General features: G+C 46.0%; 1 long non-coding RNA gene across 1 annotated transcript in view; it reads left to right on the top strand.

Annotated features, from left to right (window-relative positions):
* The first annotated feature begins 647 nt into the window (after positions 1 to 647).
* Positions 648 to 20,730, top strand: part of LOC144766599 (uncharacterized) — a 129,052-nt gene continuing 108,969 nt past the window's right edge. The window contains exon 1 of the long non-coding RNA XR_013597856.1: positions 648 to 1,039. This is a non-coding gene — a long non-coding RNA (uncharacterized LOC144766599). The remainder of the gene's footprint in view (positions 1,040 to 20,730) is intronic.

The raw sequence follows: 20,730 nt of genomic DNA on the forward strand, positions 1-20,730 counted from the left end.
CATCCCCAAATATCACCAGCTGCCTTGGAATGCCAAAGGAATGCGGCTGTGGGCACCTGAGCCTGCAAGTCCAGATGGAGCCACCTTTCCTCGGTAGGCGGCCCCTGAGATGGCATTTGCATTGGAATTGCACTTTGCTTGGTCTAGTGACTTCATGCTAATAGTCCCACAGAGGAGGGGTCTTCCTGGGTCTCTGGCTGAACCCAACAGGAAATGCAGGGAGGGGAAGGAAGCAACGTCCCGGCTATCTGCAGTCCAGAAGGAATTCACCCCCTGGCAGACCCTCTCGCTCTCGTTATTCCCCCTCCAATCCACCCCCCCCCCCCCCCTTCTCTTTCATGGCAGGCTGCCTCGACTTAATTAATCAGAACGGAGCAAAACGTGTGGTTAAATAGTTCTGGAAGGACCAGTGGATGGCGAGGGTGGTCTATGCCCCATCCCATGCAGCACCCGAGGAGCTGACTTAATCATCCCGCTTTAATGTCCAGCACAGGGTTTGGGGTGACCTGTCTCAGCCCAGAGCCCGACAGAAGCCCTACTTCAGCCTTCTGAGAAGTGGCTTCACCCACGATCACATGCGGTGCAAGCGGCGGAAGGGTCGAGGCACACCGAGGTCTGAAGGGAAATATCGGATCACCTGTCAATCATCCAGCCCCGATCCCACTGAGAAGGAGTTTGATAACTTCGCAAAATCCCGAGCAGGTGTTCTTTTGAAGCTCCTATTTACGTACATATATGACATCTGGCGACGAGGATACCGTGGATATCACATTAACATCGGCGGAAACGGCTGGTAACAAGAGGTGAAGGGGATAGAAAGACAAGGAAATCAATCACTAGAAATCGACAACATTAGGTGCGCAACAAGGTCAGAGGCAGGGTCAACGGCCTCAGAATAAACAAACAAACAAGGCTTGGCGCAAGAGCGACAGATCAAGTGCCTGACATCAAGGACCCAGGTGAATCAAATCAACAAACCAGGAGGAAGAAATAAACAAAAGGACGAAACCAAGTACAGCAGGTTCGAGATATATCTTAGGTGAGCTATGTACGGGGACATTTCGTTCACACATATTTACTTTTCGAGTATTTGACATTTGATTTAGAAATGCTTCTTTATTTTTTCAGAATTTTGGCTGGCGGGGGCTTCTATTATCATTTTTGTTGACCGGAGGGAGGGCTTGCATTACAGAGTTGAGAGCTGCACCTGTTTAAAAAGTACCTCACTGTCTTTGCACCCTCGAATATTCTGACTCTATCTGGCCCTTTACAAGTAATTATTTCTCCATTAAACAGAACATCACATATGAACTTCGTCTGTCGCCCTTTTCCCTTCTCTTTCGCTTCCTCTTTTACTCATTTTCCATCCAGTCAATTCCAACCCTCTTCGGCTGTCCCTCCTACCTCATCTCTGTGACTGCTGCATTGGGTCCAACAGTAACCTTTCTATTCCGCCATCACAACCTCTGCCACGTCCAAGTCCATCCCACTCCCTGACATGGCATCCACCATCACCACCTCTGCCTCCGTCCAACTGCACCCCACTCTCTGGCACAACCTTTCCATGTATCCAACTCCAAACCATCCCTGTCATGGCATCCACCATCACCACCTCTGCCTCCGTCCAACTCCACCCCACTCTCTGGCACAACCTTTCCATCTATCAAACTCCAAACCATCCCTGTCATGGCATCCACCATCACCACCTCTGCCTCCGTCCAACTCCACCCCACTCTCTGGCACAACCTTTCCATCTATCAAACTCCAAACCATCCCTGTCATGGCATCCACCATCACCACCTCTGCCTCCGTCCAACTCCACCCTCTCTCTGGCACAACCTTTCCATGTATCCAACTCCAAACCATCCCTGTCATGGCATCCACCATCACCACCTCTGCCTCCGTCCAACTCCACCCCACTCTCTGGCACAACCTTTCCATCTATCAAACTCCAAAACATCCCTGTCATGGCATCCACCATCACCACCTCTGCCTCCGTCCAACTCCACCCACTCTCTGGCACAACCTTTCCATCTATCAAACTCCAAACCATCCCTGTCATGGCATCCACCATCACCACCTCTGCCTCCGTCCAACTCCACCCCACTCTCTGGCACAACCTTTCCATCTATCAAACTCCAAACCATCCCTGTCATGGCATCCACCATCACCACCTCTGCCTCCCTCCAACCCAACCCTACTCCTTGTTATGGCTTCCACCATCACCACCTCTGGCTTCCACCATCACCACCTCAGCCTCCGTCCAACACCACCCAACTCCTTGTCATGGCGTCTACCATCACTACCTTGCCCTCCACCCAAATCCATCCCACTCTCTGGCACGGTGCCCATTATCACCACCTCACCGTCTATCCAACTACAACTCCAACCACTCCCTGTCATGGCGTCAAACATGACCACCACTCCCTCCATCCAAGTGAACCCCATGCCCTGCCATGGCGTCGACAGCGATGCAAAACTCCATAGCCTCCATGAGAAGGTCTGTTGATGGCTTTGGGAGGGTCAGTCGAGGCTAAACATGTGCCTTTGAGGGATTTTTAAGTGTCTGTTGGTGGCTCTTTGGGCGTCTATGGTTTGTTGGGGCTCATCAATGGCACGCCACAGGGTAAATAAAGGTTGCTTAAATGCTATGTGATGGCCAGTTTGGGGCGAGCTGAGGATCTGTTGCAGGTTCTGCAATGGTCTGTTGGAGGTCCACATGGTTCTTTTATAGGCCATGTGATGGTCTGGTGTGGCTAGGTGAGGGTATGTTACAGGAGACTGTTTTAGGCTATCTCAGGGTCTATTGGAGGCCAAGTAATGGTCTCTTTGGGGCTAGGTGAGGGTCTGTTGGGGGCTCTGCAATGGTCTTTTGGAGGTTTTCAAGGGTCTGTTATAGGCCTTGTAATGGTCTGTAATGGTCTGTTTGGGGCTAGGTGAGGGTTTGTTACAGGAGACTGTTTTAGGCTATCTCAGGTTCTACTGGAAACCATGTAATGGTCTGGTTGGAGGCCATGTGATGGTCATGTGGAGGGTATTTGATGGTCTGCGTGTTGCTGGTGTGTTCACAGCTAGATGACACCCTGTTAGAATTATGTGGGGATCTTTTAGGTGCTACTGAGGATCCATTTGAAGTGGGGGGGGTGTTTTACATGCAAAGTGGGGAATGTGTCTGCAGATCGCCCCGGCAGGACCGGCAGAGATGGGATCATGATTGAGCACTATAGGAGAGAACGCCCTACCTTACCCATACCAAGTTTCAAGGTGCTATGATTCATCCATTCGACTACTTCATTTAATCCACTCACCAGACGATGAGGCTTATGTTTTATAATCTTCAAAATCCCTTACTCTAGCTATTTAGTCTAAAGTACTCAAGGCCAACCCTGGAATATTACCATGATATCAAGCAGTGTCTCTTTCAATATATCCTGGGGAGTCAAAGTCGGGAGGATGCCAGAGTCAGAAGCCCTCAGATCAAGACGGTCTAGTAGGGTCTCATATCCATTCCCTTATGACTGGGAGGTTCTGTGGGGTCTCATACCTGTTTCCCTTATGACCTGCAGCGTCTCTAAAGTGGTCCAGGGGAGAGATGCATCCGCTTACCCAATCCAAGAAGCAGGGGAGTCAATGCTCAGACTTACTGTCGTATGACGCCCGTCCACTAAGAAGAATATTTTATAGACAACTTTATTCAATGGTTTTATGTGTGTTGCATGAATTCAATATGTTTAGAAATCATGTTCAGCAATACAACAGCCCCAACCAGAAACAATGCTAACATTTTAAATCAAACTGTTAAATCAAAACTTTGAACTCTGCAAAATGGTTAAAATGCTGCAAACCATGAGAATCGCAACAAATCACTTTGTAAACAAGCATTGGTAATGCATTAGGTTTCGCCTACGTGATTAATAATAAGCTATATTTTGTTGTATGTTGTAGCTTGCTGAGTAGTTGTCCAATATAGTTATAGAAATTCTGCTAAAATGTTATGAATTGTTTACGTACAAAAAGGCAAAAATAGTGTGCTGTTACTAGTGGTATAGTGCGGATAAGTAATAGAAACATTTTGAAAAATGAAATGAAAGAGGGAAAGTATAGAATTAATGTCATAGCAATATTATGTGTTTAGAGGAGTTCTGACCATTTTTGGCCCTGCTGCCACTGCACCTGCTCCACCATTCAAATCATGACCCTAGGTAACTGCACAGTGACTGCCTGTTCAGTAGCAAAATATTGCAATATTTGGGGTTTAGAGGGGTTCCTACAGCCGAACCTTGTCGGACAGACTGATTCAGAAAGGTTGTCTGAATCCGACATTGTAATACGTCGGTGGGAAACGTGGTCCATAGACCTGTACGATTCGGCTCCAACAGACTTGGAGTCTACGAATGCCCGTCGGAACCGAGTTGAAAGACTGAATGGTTACCTTCTATCATAATCGGTCGGTCGGAAATGTTTCTGAGTAGGATGAAACAGGGGTTCCGACATGGGTTAGGAAAATCCGAATGCAATTCGGAGCCTTTCGGACCGACATCTTAATGTGGCCCTTAGTAATAAAAATAAAGCATTCTAGCATGCTGTTAGAAGCTGTCTACCTTTTCGGTGGGAAGAGATATTATCTTGACAGTGAATGGGCTTAAACAGTTTAAAGAGTATCGTCAATGAGTGCAGCCAGGGAAAGTTAAAAAATAAATTCCACACAAAAGCGAATGAACAGAGTAATTCGACCATGGGAACTCATAAGAGCCTCCTTTTAAGATCTATTAATTGCAAGAGATTTCACAAGCGATGTGCAAGCGAAACCTAAAAATAAAATGCAATGATCTTTACATTTCTCATGTTTTGGGGATCTCATCTACCCCGGGGATGTAAAGAGGCCATCATTGAAATTCCTATCTGTTGACCCCAAAACGTGTTCCACGTTGCCACAAACTGGACATCTGAAACCACCAACATTCACCAGAGGAAGACAGTTCTTTTGGGATGGAGCAGGGGAGCAGCCACAGAGTTGAGGACAGGGCAACTTCATAAATGTGCTTCTGCTGCAGCCGCTTTTCCACATTAATATAATTTGTCACATAATTCAATATATGCAGCGTCAACATCCCTCATCGCTGGACTGTGGAAACAATATCTACACCAACAACCCAAGTGTTCTCTTAGACGTAATTCAAAGAGGATGTGTTGAAGGATTCTTTCTTCATCAGGAGAATGTTCTGTTTAAGTATTTACACAAATTCCTGTTTAAAAATCACACATATTGTTGTCAAAGCTGCAGTTATTTCTAGAGAGTAGTGATTTAGGTGAACCCTAAACATTTTGCACTTCTTTTTAAGTTTCGATTCTTGAACCCTAAACTACCTGCTTCAGAGACACCTACATTTGGGAAGTATTTATGATGCTGATCTCCAGAGCTATTTATAACAAGCATTTGCAATGCAATTGGTCTTGCATTTCTGAAAGTTAGACCTATTGGCGTTGTAAATGATAATCGTTTTATTTGTTCTTTTGTTTATGGGGGTGGAGGGAACAATGAAAGTTGTGCAAGCCGGCCAGAAAAAAAGAAAGGAACGTCCGCCATTGTTGCTGATTAGGAGCGGCGTGCCGTGGTGCTTAAACAAAATGTAGAATGCTGTTGAAATAGAGTTGGGCAAGCCATGCTGCTGCCATTGTTGAAGATTAAGTGTTGGGTGCTGCGCTACTGTTAAAAAATATTAATTAATAGTAATAAAAAAAACAATAATAAAAGCAGGCGACTGCTAAAATATTAACCTATTCAGCGCGGCGCGAATTTTTGCGCTGTGCTGAAGGTTCTATTGAGCGGGCGGGGCCATGACGGAGTGGTTCCGTCATTAGCACAGCTCAACGGGCGCTCATGACGGAACCACTCCGTCATGAGCACCTAAGGGGTAAAGCATGGCGCCCATGTTGTTAATATGAAAGCAGCCACCGTCCTCAAACCTAAAGCGCGGCTCCCGGGGGCAGGGCGGGGATGAGAAGCAGACAGTCCAGCAGAGAGTGGAATAGCGGGAGCCATGGTGCAACATAAAGTGCAGCTCCCGTGTTGTTATTCTAAAGGATGGTGCTGTGCTCAAACCTAAAGAGGGGCATCCGTGGGCGGGACGGGGATGAAGGGCTGCGAGCTGCGGGCACCATTGTTGACAGTGCTTATTGGTTTGGGCGAGCTGTGCTTAACAAAAGAAATGCGCGGCTGCCATTCTTGAACCAGAAGCATGCCTCGCATTTGAAAAAAGTACATAAAGCACATCTTAAAACCACTGTGCTTTAAAAAAAAGATATTATGATGTGAGCAGCGTTAATGGTGCGCCCACCATTCCTTGAAGCAAAAAACATAAGAAAAGATCATGCGCACCCGCACTGCTTAAAAAAAGAAGCGGTTGCAGGAAAGTGTGTTCTTCGTGCAAGAGGAAAAAGTAATTTAAGAAAATAGTGCCCACAGAACGTACATAAAACATACTGAGTAACAACACACGTAAGAGGGCTAGTCCTCATGGGAGGTTACAAAAGGAGGAAAGGAGGCACTAAGGCGGGACTACTCAGCCTATTCATTAATCCAAACCAACCACTAAGGACAGTAACAGGAGCCAATTGAAAAGATGGGCGGAAAATGGGTGGAGTTTCAAGTCCATTCCTGAAAACAGAATATCTTGAAGAGCTGCCTAGGTGAGACCTAAAAACGTGGAGGCCAAGATGGTGAACACAGGACAAACAAGATACTGAACACTAGTTTTAAAAAATCAAGGGCAGATTTGTTGTGAGTGCAGCAGGGTTTATGTTTCATGCAATCTAGGTTACTGTTGGAGGTAAGTTCATACAATGACAGTCCTGTGCTCTGGGAAGGAAAAAAAAGTATATTTCTCAGTAAATAACAGTTTATTATTAAGACACATATGTATTTTAATTTCACTGGGATCTCTTTTACATCAATCTGTCTTAAAATGTGATAAAAGCCAAGTAGCAATGCAGCGCAATTTGCTGCATAATGTACCCTTAATGGCACAATATGTCCCAAAATGTGCCTTTGCCTTTTGAAGATGCCTAATTATATATATATATATATATATATATATATATATATATATATATATATATACTAGCAGCCCGTCCCGACGTTGTCCGGGGGCAATGAGGCTTCCAGGTAGCAGGAACTCCCTTACCTCGCGTCATCCTACTGTGTGCTTGTCGGCTCATAGAAGGTACGAACGGAAGGCCAACTATTGGTTCCTCACTCTCTCTGACACCACGTTAGGAGTTACCAATCCCCAATGAGGCTGCATCCCCCACTCTGGCCTGCAGCAGACGGCGACTTGGAGTATTAATAAACGTGCACCACACACGACAAACTGTCCTCGAATATGTGTACTCAGTTATTTATGGTCTCTGCTGTCAGGACAACACACAATCTCAAGAGTAATCAGCGCCTGGGTCGCACAGCACAACTCTAAACGTTACTGCATTCAATCCCCAATGAGGCTGCATCCTCCACTCTGGCCTGCAGCAGACGGCGACTTGGAGTATTAATAAACGTGCACCACACACGACAAACTGCCCTCGAATATGTGTACTCAGTTATTTATGGTCTCTGCTGTCAGGTTTGTGTAGCTCGGTCAAAATAGCCTTTTTACACGAGGGGCGTCGCTTACCTCGCGTCTTCCTCGGGGGCCGTCTCAGCCCCACGGCCCCACTGTCGCCGCCGCTCTCTTTCGCGCTCCTCCCGCTGAACGCCCGTTACTTTTCCTCCCTGAAATTTTTTTTAGCCCCCCCCCAAATTTGGCTCTAGTTGCGCCTCTGGATGGCAGCCTTTGAACCATCGACAGAAAGCAATGTGCACAGCATAACTGTCCCAAACAATGAAAAATACCACGAACTGTAAATTATTACGCAGACGGAGCCCATGTTTTCACCTGGCGCACGTGAGTATTTCAGTCATTTTGTTAAAAGTTGTATTATGGGGGTTGTTGTTCCCGTTCCCGTTTTACATTAGGACATGCAAAACCACAACTATAAGAAAGCCAGGAAACAAACAGAAATGGTAATTTACTCACACCTGCCATGTTACGGTACTGACACAACCAACAGAGCGGCATTTACGGACGCACGAGGTCACCGCTACTCCAGAGACAAACTATAACTTTCCACCTTGTAACAAAGGCAGCGGGACTGCTCTGCGTTAGCACTTCCTCTGTTCGGAAGGTTGGAAAGTTGCTCTTTCTTGCAAACATGTTTTCAAGGGAGCAACAGAACATCATGCTCCGAGCCCTGACTGCAGCCCATGGGCTGTCATGGAAGACGTAAATAATAACCCCAGTCCTGCCAAGTATCACGCAACGGGTGTGACACTCACGCATTTCAGTGCGGTGATCCGCTTCACCACACTGAAATGCATTGTCACGCATTTTGCCACTGGCCAGCGCGCGCCACCAGCGGCACCTGTGCACCGGCTCTAGTGCTCAGAGAGACGTGCTGCCAGCAGCTTGCTTGCTGGGCTGCGTTAAATAAATAGTTAAAGATCCTTCTGCGCTCAGCTCTGGAGAGCGCTATAAAGTAACAAATCTTCCCAACCTGTGCGTGCGCCTGGCTGGCGCTACTTTCCTTTGACTCACACTGCTGCCAATTACCGACAGGGGTGGTGGGGGAGGCGGGTCCTGCCCTCTCAGTCCACGATGCTACTGGTTGTCAGTCATTATGGCCTACCAGGGCGCCCGGGTTTATTAAATCTGGATGTGACCCCCCAGTGCCCTCACGTCTGAGGAAGAGGAAGTGAGGCAGAACGGCAGGGGATTCAATCTGAATCAGTCGAATCCTCCTCACCGAGTGTAAGAGCGACTGACTGACCGGACCCAGTGAAAAAGGAAATTAATTTCACTCACCGCCGACACAGGACAGTGAGTGACTCTCGTCATGGCCGCCCGCCGTGCAAGAGGCATCGGTGATCATGGGTGGCGCAAATTACTGCGGCCAAGCGGGGGACGAGTGAGTCAGCAGCCTGCAGTGTCTGGGGGGAGAAGAAGATGAAGACTGCAAGTGCGGCTGCAGAGTGAATCATGCAGCAGTGCAGTCACAGTGCTGCAGCGCTGTGCGGCAGGTCCCCGAGTCTCTGAACTCGTCTAGTAAGTGTTTTATTATACTACGATGAGTCATCTGAAAAAAATGATTTAACACACAATAGCATCTGCAGGGCTGATCTGTCTCATAATCCTTCCTGAGTCAGCGAGCCTCCTGGTTTATCTGCAGTCTGATCACTGTGATTTTTCACAGTAAATGCAGGCGGGCCACAGGGCTGCTCTGTCTGACTCACATCATTGATCTTAGGGCAGTAGTAAGGTATTATATTAAAGGCCGGGTCACTGTGTGACAGTTTTACCAGGCAGGGCTCTCTCTGCTCTGGGCACTGGGTGTAAAGTGTGTGCCGGCGTAAGTGATTATTTGTGGGTCAGGGTGTGGCTGCCCTTAAAGAACATTCTGCCCTGATTTACATGCGTTCCTCCAGGTTGGCCCCGTGGTGACTATAACCAGCCTGCACCTCCTGTGGTTCGCATCTGTGGAACTAAAATTAAACAAGCATTTGCAATGCAATAGGTCTCGCATTAGGAAAGTTTGAGTTATTGGCATTGTAAATGACAATATTTTTGTATGTGTTGGTTTTGAAAATGGATAAATTAATAGCATTGTTATTTACAATGCCAATAGCTTAAACTTTCGCAAATGTAACACCTATTGCATTTGTAATGCAATATGTGTTGTGTTGAGAGTGGGAGAGCGGGACAGTGGGAGAGTCAGTAAGTGGGTGGGTGGGAGAGTCAGTGAGTGGGTGGGAGAGTCAGTGAGTGGGTGGGTGGGAGAGTCAGTGAGTGGGTGGGTGGGAGAGTCAGTGAGTGGGTGGGAGAGTTAGTGAGTGGGTGGGAGAGTCAGTGAGTGGGTGGGAGAGTCAGTGAGTGGGTGGGAGAGTCAGTGAGTGGGAGGGAGAGTCAGTGAATGGGAGGGAGAGTCAGTGAGTTGTAGGGCTGCATTACATTCCATGGCTTCCAATTAAAATTACCATCGGACAATGAATCCAGCAAATAAGGACTTTGGCTAAACTGCTCCCCCATTACCTGTTAAGACATTTTTCATCAAGTATCACTTGGACGCTCATGGACTGTGTGCTTGTGGCAGCTGTATGGGGCATTTGTTATTAGCATGCATAAGCTACTGCTGAAGGTCTTCGAGCAGTTTCCGGTTTTGCTTTATTATGCCTGAACATTAGTATGCAAACTACTAAAGACATTTAAATATGATTCTCTCAAGGCTCGTTTGTCCCTTATCACATCCCCAAATTCTCCTACAGACTTTAACCTAGAGATTACTCTCCAGGTTAAGAGGGAAAAAAAACCTAAACATACACGGCGTTCCTGGCGATCAGAATCACGGCAGTAATGGTAACTGCTTTTGCTACTCGAAATGCGAGCCTTAGCGATTTTATTTAGGAGTGGCTATAATTAAACATAATGCATTTTATTTTTCTTGACTGCTGTACTGACCTGTGAACAAAAGAAACTAATTCTGACTGCCAGAAGAGAGCATCATAGTTGCATCCCAGAATCATGCAAGGTCAATAGCCACTGCACAGTATGCCTTTTACAGTAAAATAAAAATGAAGGTGGGTGCGTGGCTGCTGCGCTCGGCGCTCTTCTACTGGGGCCCAGGGGGCTGAATTGTTAATGTTAATATACTCGCGACGCCACTTGCCTTGGCTGTTAGTCCGGGTCAGCTGTGGGTGTGTGTGGACGATTCGTCGCTGTAAATAGGGCGTTTGCCAAAATGAGCTCGGCAGCAACCCCCGTACAGAAATAGAGTAGCTGAAAAAAAGTGCATACCTCTTCCCGTTTTCAAGATCCACCCAAGTAACAGAACTATGCACGTATTTTGTTTTTTAAAACAGCTTTATACAATGCCTTGGATATATATATAAAATCACTGATCATATTGTATTGTAATTAAGGGGGGGGGGGGCTAAATAAGGTCATGAAAATGGTTGACTAATGTTCTGTACCGTTTTCTTTTTACAGTAACTAAAGTATATTCGCCATTTTTTAGGAATCTCAGCTTGCTACCTTTGAAACGTTAGGCTTCTGCGATGAAGAGCTCTGTACTTCCCAGATGGAAAATACTTTAAGTGGATAACAAAAACCAAGGTTGCCCACGTGCTTTCAGTCTTATGGAAAGTGCTAAATATTTTTATCAAAAACTATTAAGAGCTGTTTACATTCTGTCTCCGCATGAATTGTGGGAACTATGTCACGATGCAGTAAAAGGACACTTTCTGAAAAATAATTAAATGCACGAAGGGAGATGGCTAGACAACCACAGTAAAGAAGCCGGGAAATGTTTTTAGTGAGAATTAAATACAGCTGATTAGAAGATATTCACTTGGAATTGAGAAACAGAGCCATCTTGCTGGAAACAAGTATAAGCATGCCTAGAGTTGGAAATATAATATACATAAAAAAAAAAGTATTAACTCACTTTCACAAGTCATACTTTTTCTCCATTAGCCCTTGGATAAGCCTGCATACGGTATTCTAATGCATAGTATTTTTTAAAACAGAAGACAAATAGAAGTAGTCAAAACAATCGATTTAAATAAATAAATAAAAATAAACACTCACTGAAAGTCTGTGCTTTCGATTCTGCGACTGTCCGCAAATCAAACTAGGCCGTGCCCGTGCCCTGGGTGTACTGACGTCAGCGCCGTAGTAGACCAGAAGAAGAAACAAGCGTGAGGGAAGCCCCGCGTATGGTGATGCACCGAAGAAAACACCAGAGGAGTGCGGAGCCTGTATGTCACGGTGAGTGGAGGGGGGATATGTGTGTGTGTCAGTGTGCATGTGTATGTGTGCGCGAGAGCCCGTGAGTGGGGGGGGTGTACGCGCGTGTGTCTGTGTGTGTTCGAGTGTGTCTGTGCGTGTGTCTGTCTGTGTGTGCGGGGGTCTGTTTAAGGGGGGGTGCGTGTGTGTATGCAGTGTGTGTGTGCCTGTGTATGCGTCTCCGTCTTTAGAGCGCCGTCTCTGTTTTCCTCACTACAGCGCTGTAACTCTGCAAAGCTGCTGCAGACTGTGTGCATGTCTCCGTCTTTAAAGCGCCGTCTCTGTTTTCCTCACTACAGCACTGTAACTCTGCAAAGCTGCTGCAGACTGTGTGCATGTCTCCGTCTTTAAAGCGCCGTCTCTGTTTTCCTCACTACAGCGCTGTAACTCTGCAGAGCTGCTGCAGACTGTGTGCATGTCTCCGTCTTTAAAGCGCCGTCTCTGTTTTCCTCACTACAGCGCTGTAACTCTGCAAAGCTGCTGCAGACTGTGTGCATGTCTCCGTCTTTAAAGCGCCGTCTCTGTTTTCCTCACTACAGCACTGTAACTCTGCAAAGCTGCTGCAGACTGTGTGCATGTCTCCGTCTTTAAAGCGCCGTCTCTGTTTTCCTCACTACAGCGCTGTAACTCTGCAGAGCTGCTGCAGACTGTGTGCATGTCTCCGTCTTTAAAGCGCCGTCTCTGTTTTCCTCACTACAGCGCTGTAACTTGACGCAAGCCCCGTTTTATTCAAGGTTTCTCACTAACTTCCAGACGCGTTGACGCCAGCCCCTTTGAAGAAGAAGAAAAAACAAGGGTGCGCGCTGCCCGTGACACCCAACCACCGTGTGTGGGGGGGGGGGCGGCGTGTGTATGCGTGCGTGTCTGTGTGTGTGCAGGGGGGGGCGGCAGCGTGTGTATGTGGGCGCGCGCCTGTGTGTGTGTGCGTGCATGCAGAGGGGTGGGGGCTGGCTGTGTCTGTGTGCGCGCCATTAATGCATGTGAGGGAAGCGAAAGCAGGGGCTGTGAGTTTGTCTGCGCAAGCGCGGCTCAGACGCGCGCTCCCGCGGTCAAAACTGAGACTGCAAAAGCGCGCGTCTGACTGTTGTCCACATTCCCAAATACGGCTCACAATAGGTCTAGAAGCAGACACAGCAATCAAAGCTTCGCTTTGAATGCAGGTCTGCTCGACCTAATAAAAGATCTGGGGGTGGATATGGAGCTCATCAGATATCCCAGGGCACACTTGGAGGGCGGGGGAGGGGGTAGCGTGATTCCTCAGAGGCCCCCTCCCTGTCCCTTCTCATGTTCAGAGTTAGCATCCGCAGGCAGGGCTGCTCTGTCATCCTTCCTGACTCAGTACGTGACAGTTTTACCAGGCAGGGCAGGGTTCTCTCTGCATCCGCACTGGGGCCCGGTGCGGGGGAGGAGTGGGGGGGTGGGGGGGTAGGTTAGCATCATTCCTCAGAGTCCCTGTCCGGAACAGAACGCACAGTAGATCATCTCTGAATAAATAATTTCAGTCACATACAATCAATATTGTTTAAAATCTGCAGGCAGAGCAGCTCTGTCTTATCCACCCTTCTGAGTAAGCCTGGTTTATCTGCAAGTGCAGATCTGATTTAATCACAGTAAATCTGTAGGCCCGGCCGCAGGGCTGCTCTGTCTCCTCATCCTTATCATGGGCGCCCCTGACTAACTTTTATCTTCACAGATTGGGGGTCAGTGCGTGTCAGTTTTACCAGCCAGGCTGGCTCTCGCTGAGTTCTCTCGGCACTTGGGGGGGGGTCCGTTACAACTAAGGTTAGTGTCCTTCCATTTCTGGTGCTCCGAAGCAATTTCAAGAAGTTCTTGCAGTTTCTTGTTGCTCAAATGGCTGTAATTTCTGAATTTAAAAGTTTCCCTAGTCTTCATTGCATGATTTTTGCTCGCAGAAAAGTGTCACTCATAGTCGTTAGAATGACACTCATAATTTCACTGACATTTTAAAAATGTCATACATGGCTATCTGAAACCTTGGCAGCTATGTAACCCCCGTATTCCTCCCTTCGGCGATGTATTTGGCGAGCTGTTTGCCGTGGCACCAAACGCTCAGTTTCACGTCCGAGCAGGAACTTAAACGCCGTTTAACAGAAACACGAATATGACAGTGGACGCCTACCGTAAAACTTTCCATCCAGTCAGGGGATCCAAGTCAGAGAGTACATCCATTGTAAAGCGCCAAGGGGGGTCAGCAAGCAGCGCCCAGCGCCCAGAGGGCAACACAAAACAACAGCAATGGTAGTATCCTCCTCGCACTCCTGATGATGTCAGCAAGTTAGCGCACACGACCGGCGCTACTTCCAAGGGACTACTTTTTTTGTAAGGTATATTTTTTAAACAACGTATATTTTTTGGGGGTATATAGCCTATGTCACTCTGCAGACCCTGCCAATTCCAATGATGTATTGGGTGTTTGGATTGGCGCTGTGGTTCCCGAGTTTACCCGCCTCAAAGGTTCCCAGTTCTTACTTTATAATAGTAGTATATATATATATATATATATATATATATATATATATATATATATATATATATATATATATTACCTACTGGCGGTCGCCAGTAGGTATATATAGTTAGGATTTTTTTGAATAGGGATTTCTGAAAATTCTATGTTGAATAACTTTGGCGTTGATGGACGGAATTGGCTGACATTTTCAGGAAAATGGCACATTTTGTTTCTGAGCGTCCCCTAAAAGTTTGGGGGGGTTTCGTTAAGCGGGGGCCGAGAAAAAAGGGGTGTCCCAAAACGTGTTTTTAACATTGAGTTTTCCATAGGGCGGTTGGACTCACTTTTAGCTCGAACGGCTGAATGGATTTACACAAAACTTGGCAAAATTGTAGGGACTGGTAGCCCGATGTGCCTTTGCTATGTCTCAAGATATATGCTCCAGTGGTTTTTACGAAAATTAACTTTGAAAAATATATATTGGGCTACATTGGGCTATATATATGTTAGAGCCCAAATGTAGCCCAATGTAGCCCAATGTAGCCCAATGTAGCCCAAAGATGGCCACCAGAGACAAAAAAAAGCAAATGTAGCCCAAATATCAGCCAGATGTAGCCCAACTATAGCCCAGTGACAGAGTGTCCCAGAGTGTTCTAAAGAACAACTAGAGCGCTAACAGTCTTACTTATGACAAAAGTATGGCACACCTGAAGTCATCTTGATTGGAATAAAGTGTTAACACTTAAAACGTTTAATTTGCAAAGGAACAAAATGAGGGGGTTCATTTTGCCATAGAAATTATGATTAGTGCTGAAGAAAGAAAAATTAGGGCACATTTTGAGTGACTTCTCAAATCCTCTTATATTTCATTAAAAACATTCTGATATGCAGTCTCCCAAGATGGCCACCAGAGACAAAAGAGCCCAAATGTAGCCCAAATATCAGCCAGATGTAGCCCAACTATAGCCCAATGACAGAATGTCCCAGAGTGTTCTAAAGAACAACTAGAACGCTAACAGTCTTACTTATGACAAAAGTATGGCACACCTGAAGTCATCTTGATTGGAATAAAGTGGTAACACTTAAAACGTTTAATTTGCAAAGGAACAAAATGAGGGGGTTCATTTTGCCATAGAAATTATGATTAGTGCTGAAGAAAGAAAAATTAGGGCACATTTTGAGTGACTTCTCAAATCCTCTTATATTTCATTAAAAACATTCTGATATGCAGTCTCCCAAGATGGCCACCAGAGACAAAAGAGCCCAAATGTAGCCCAAATATCAGCCAGATGTAGCCCAACTATAGCCCAATGACAGAATGTCCCAGAGTGTTCTAAAGAACAACTAGAACGCTAACAGTCTTACTTATGACAAAAGTATGGCACACCTGAAGTCATCTTGATTGGAATAAAGTGGTAACACTTAATACATTTAATTTGAAAAGGAACAAAATGAGGGGTTTCATTTTGCCATGGAAATGTTATATATATATATATATATATATTACCTACTGGCGGTCGCCAGTAGGTATATATAGTTAGGATTTTTTTGAATAGGGATTTCTGAAAATTCTATGTTGAATAACTTTGGCATTGATGGACGGAATTGGCTGAAATTTTCAGGAAAATGGCATATTTTGTTTCTGAGCGTCCCCTGAAAGTTTGGGGGGGGTTTCGTCAAGCGGGGGCCGAGAAAAAAGGGGGGTCCCAAAACGTGTTTTTAACATTGAGTTTTCCATAGGGCGGTTGGACTCACTTTTAGCTCGAACGGCTGAATGGATTTCTATGAAACTTGGCAAAATTGTAGAGACTGTTTGCCCGATGTGCCTTTGCTAGGTGTCAAGATATGTGCTCCAGTGGATTTTGAGAAATTAACGTTCAAAAAAATATATATATCTGTGACAGCGTCCCGGTTAGCGCCCCGGTTCGCGTACCAGACGCGTAACGGAACTTCGCGAGGAGAAGCGTATTGGCTCTCCGGTGACTGTCAACATTCTAAACAGTCCGGAGCGGCCGCCATCTTGTCTCTCGGTAGGATCGAGAGACAAGAGGTGGAAATAAACGAAGGGGGAAATGAATGAAAGGGGGCAAGGTAGACCCCTCCTGACCCCCTAGGATTGATGTGAGGGCTATTAAAGGGCCTCGCGGGGCAAAAAAATTAAATACATTTTTTTCCGATTTTTCGCGGTGGAAGCGCTACCCGGTACGCGAACCGGGTAGCTCACCGGTAGCGTAACGGGAGTCCGCCATCTTGTGTTTCGGACGAATTTAGTCACAAGATGGAGGATAAACAATGTTGGGAATGGGTATAAGGGGGCACGGGAGACATATCCTGACCCCCTAGGTTTTCCGAGGGTGGCTGAGGAGGCCCATATATGTAAAAAAAACACCTTTTTTTTCCAAATTTTCGCACAGTTAGCGCCAGGTCCGCGCACCGGGTAGCGTTCCGGAAAGCGTAACAAAGGGAAAACCAAGGGAAATAGTAAAATAATATTTTAGAGTGCTTTGAGGTAGGGTAGCTCTGAATAGAGCTGTTGTGTTGTGTGGGTGATGTAAGTACCAACATGTAGGTACCAATGAAGAGTCTAAAATTCAATGTACATCGTCTCCTCTGTAGATATTTTGTACGTTCTAATATGGGTTATTTAAATGTAAATGTGTGGAAAAGTACTTCATGCTTTAAAGCAATTGTATTTTTGAACTGATTGTTCTTTCCTCTTAGTCCTCCTCTTTGTTTTTTTTCCCCACACTCTTCTTCAGCATGATAGTTGATAAATTCGTTCCCTCAAAAAATTTATATACATAAAAAAATTATATTAAATACATATAAAATATATTTTTCCTTTAAAAGAAGAATACATTTTACAGCTTTTGATATTTGCTATTAAAAAACCATTGAAATTCACTGAAAAAACCATAGGTTATAGACCATATATAGTTAGGAATTAGCATTTACAAAACCTTATTTTACTCACACAAAACCATTGAAATATATATATATATATATATATATATATATATATATACATATATATATATATATATATATATATATATACATGTATATATATATATATATATTCCGTGATCTGGGCCGGTGAAAGGTGGTGAACTATGCCGGCCGGACGTTAAATTCTCCCCAGCAAAACAATGAAGCGCATGCTCAGGCAGGGAATGCAATTCAGAATAAATGTAATCGTTTCTGTAATGCGTTTCGTCTGTAGCACAGTCTTGATCACACACAGAGTCGTGACATGAAGCATCTTGACATGTTCGGTTATGACATTGGAAACGGACTACAATACAGAATGATTTGAATTGTTGTGCTGGAATCTTACAGTGTGAATACGTATACACAATATATATTGACCAACTGAGGTCTTGAGTGTTACACAATATTACTCCTCGGTAATGCATTTCACCTACATAAGTGCTTATGCTAAGTGTTATGCCAAATGTAGAGGACATATCATCACTAAAAAAACTGAAAATATAAACAGTTTCAAGAAGTTTGTCGGCCATCTTATAAATGCACAGTGCTGGCTGTGTTACCACATAAGCCGAACCCTGCATACAGGGAATTGTTATGGTGTCACAATCCCTACAATATCATATGTTGAATTGCTAAGAGGAAGTAGTACCACTAACTATATCGTTTCTGTAGAGCCTATAGGACAAAAGATAAATAAGAGCACTACAGAAATTAAGTATACAGACATCTGTTGGATCTATGTAATTCGGGCAGACATATTGTAAGGGTACAAATCACGATATGTCCTGTGTAACAAGAACGGAAACAAATGTCAAAGACAAATAGGGTCAAGACTGGTGGCCACTGTTAGAAATGGGATTTCTGGTGTGCTAGGGCATGCGCCTAAGCCAAGCAAAAATGACCACTCTAGTCAGGGCAAGGGAGTTACACACTGAATAACACCTGCACACCCCCTTGGTAGCTTGGCAGAGCAGTCAGGCGTATCCCATAGGCAATGTGTAAAGCATGTGCACAACACACTAACACCCCGAGTGGGCTGGGTATGCTCAGACGTGAGTCCCAGGCTCTCCACACCACTGGAGTCAAGCTATCCAGGCTGATGAAGGCTGATAGCCAGAAACCGGTCCTTGGATGCTTGATTCCGGTCTGGGAAAGACATGGCTTGGTAGTTCGGACTGGACTGTTCCCATGAGGCACAGGGTCAGAGCTGATTTGCATATAGCCAGTGTCCAACCCAGGGTGGTGTGGAGTGCAAAAAACAATGGATTTAGGCCCAGATCCTTGTACTGGGGTGAATGTATGACATTGTTCTACATTCTGTCCATCAACTGTGTTTTTTGCAATTTTCAACCAGAGTGGGCTGGGTATGCTCAGACGTGAGTCCCAGGCTCTCCACACCACTGGAGTCAAGCTATCCAGGCTGATGAAGGCTTATAGCAAGAAACCGGTCCTTGGATGCTTGATTCCGGTCTGGGAAAGACATGGCTTGGTAGTTCGGACAGGACTGTTCCCATGAGGCACAGGGTCAGAGCTGATTTGCATATAGCCAGTGTCTAACCCAGGGTGGTGTGCAGTGCAAAAAAACGATGGATTTAGGCCCAGATCCTTGTACTGGGGTGAATGTATGACATTGTTCTACATTCTGTCCATCAACTGTGTTTTTTGCAATTTTCACCCCGAGTGGGCTGGGTATGCTCAGACGTGAGTCCCAGGCTCTCCACATCACTGGAGTCAAGCTATCCAGGCTGATGAAGGCTGATAGCCAGAAACCGGTCCTTGGATGCTTGATTCCGGTCTGGGAAAGACATGGCTTGGCAGTTCGGACTGGACTGTTCCCATGAGGCACAGGGTCAGAGCTGATCTGCATATAGCCAGTGTCTAACCCAGGGTGGTGTGGAGTGCAAAAAAAACGATGGATTTAGGCCCAGATCCTTGTACTGGGGTGAATGTATGACATTGTTCTACATTCTGTCCATCAACTGTGTTTTTTGCAATTTTCACCCCGAGTGGGCTGGGTATGCTCAGACGTGAGTCCCAGGCTCTCCACACCACTGGAGTCAAGCTATCCAGGCTGATGAAGGCTGATAGCCAGAAACCGGTCCTTGGATGCTTGATTCCGGTCTGGGAAAGACATGGCTTGGTAGTTCGGACTGGACTGTTCCCATGAGGCACAGGGTCAGAGCTGATTTGCATATAGCCAGTGTCTAACCCAGGGTGGTGTGGAGTGCAAAAAAACGATGGATTTAGGCCCAGATCCTTGTACTGGGGTGAATGTATGACATTGTTCTACATTCTGTCCATCAACTGTGTTTTTTGCAATTTTCACCCCGAGTGGGCTGGGTATGCTCAGACGTGAGTCCCAGGCTCTCCACACCACTGGAGTCAAGCTATCCAGGCTGATGAAGGCTGATAGCCAGAAATCGGTCCTTGGATGCTTGATTCCGGTCTGGGAAAGACATGGCTTGGTAGTTCTGACTGGACTGTTCCCAGGAGGCACAGGGTCAGAGCTGATTTGCATATAGCCAGTGTCCAACCCAGGGTGGTGTGGAGTGCAAAAAAACGATGGATTTAGGCACAGATCCTTGTACTGGGGTGAATGTATGACATTTATCAACATTCTGTCCATCAACAGTGTTTTTGCAATTTTCACCCCGAGTGGGCTAGGTATGCTCAGACGTGAGTCCCAGGCTCTCCACACCACTGGAATCAAGCTATCCAGGCTGATGAAGGCTGATAGCCAGAAACCGGTCCTTGGATGCTTGATTCCGGTCTGGGAAAGACATGGCTTGGTAGTTCGGAATGGACTTTTCCCATGAGGCACAGGGTCAGAGCTGATTTGCATATAGCCAGTGTCTAACCCAGGGTGGTGTGGAGTGCAAAAAAACGATGGATTTAGGCCCAGATCCTTGTACTGGGGTGAATGTATGACATTGTTCTACATTCTGTCCATCAACTGTGTTTTTTGCAATTTTCACCCCGAGTGGGCTGGGTATGCTCAGACGTGAGTCCCAGGCTCTCCACACCACTGGAGTCAAGCTATCCAGGCTGATGAAGGCTGATAGCCAGAAACCGGCCCTTGGATGCTTGATTCCGGTCTGGGAAAGACATGGCTTGGTAGTTCGGACTGGACTGTTCCCATGAGGCACAGGGTCAGAGCTGATTTGCATATAGCCAGTGTCTAACCCAGGGTGGTGTGGAGTGCAAAAAAACGATGGATTTAGGCCCAGATCCTTGTACTGGGGTGAATGTATGACATTGTTCTACATTCTGTCCATCAACTGTGTTTTTTGCAATTTTCACACCAAGTGGGCCCGGTATGCTCAGACGTGAGTCCCAGGCTCTCCACACCACTTGAGTCAAGCTATCCAGGCTGATGAAGGCTGATAGCCAGAAACC

Source organism: Lissotriton helveticus, chromosome 7 (genome assembly GCF_964261635.1).
Source record: "Lissotriton helveticus chromosome 7, aLisHel1.1, whole genome shotgun sequence".
NCBI lineage: Eukaryota > Metazoa > Chordata > Amphibia > Caudata > Salamandridae > Lissotriton > Lissotriton helveticus.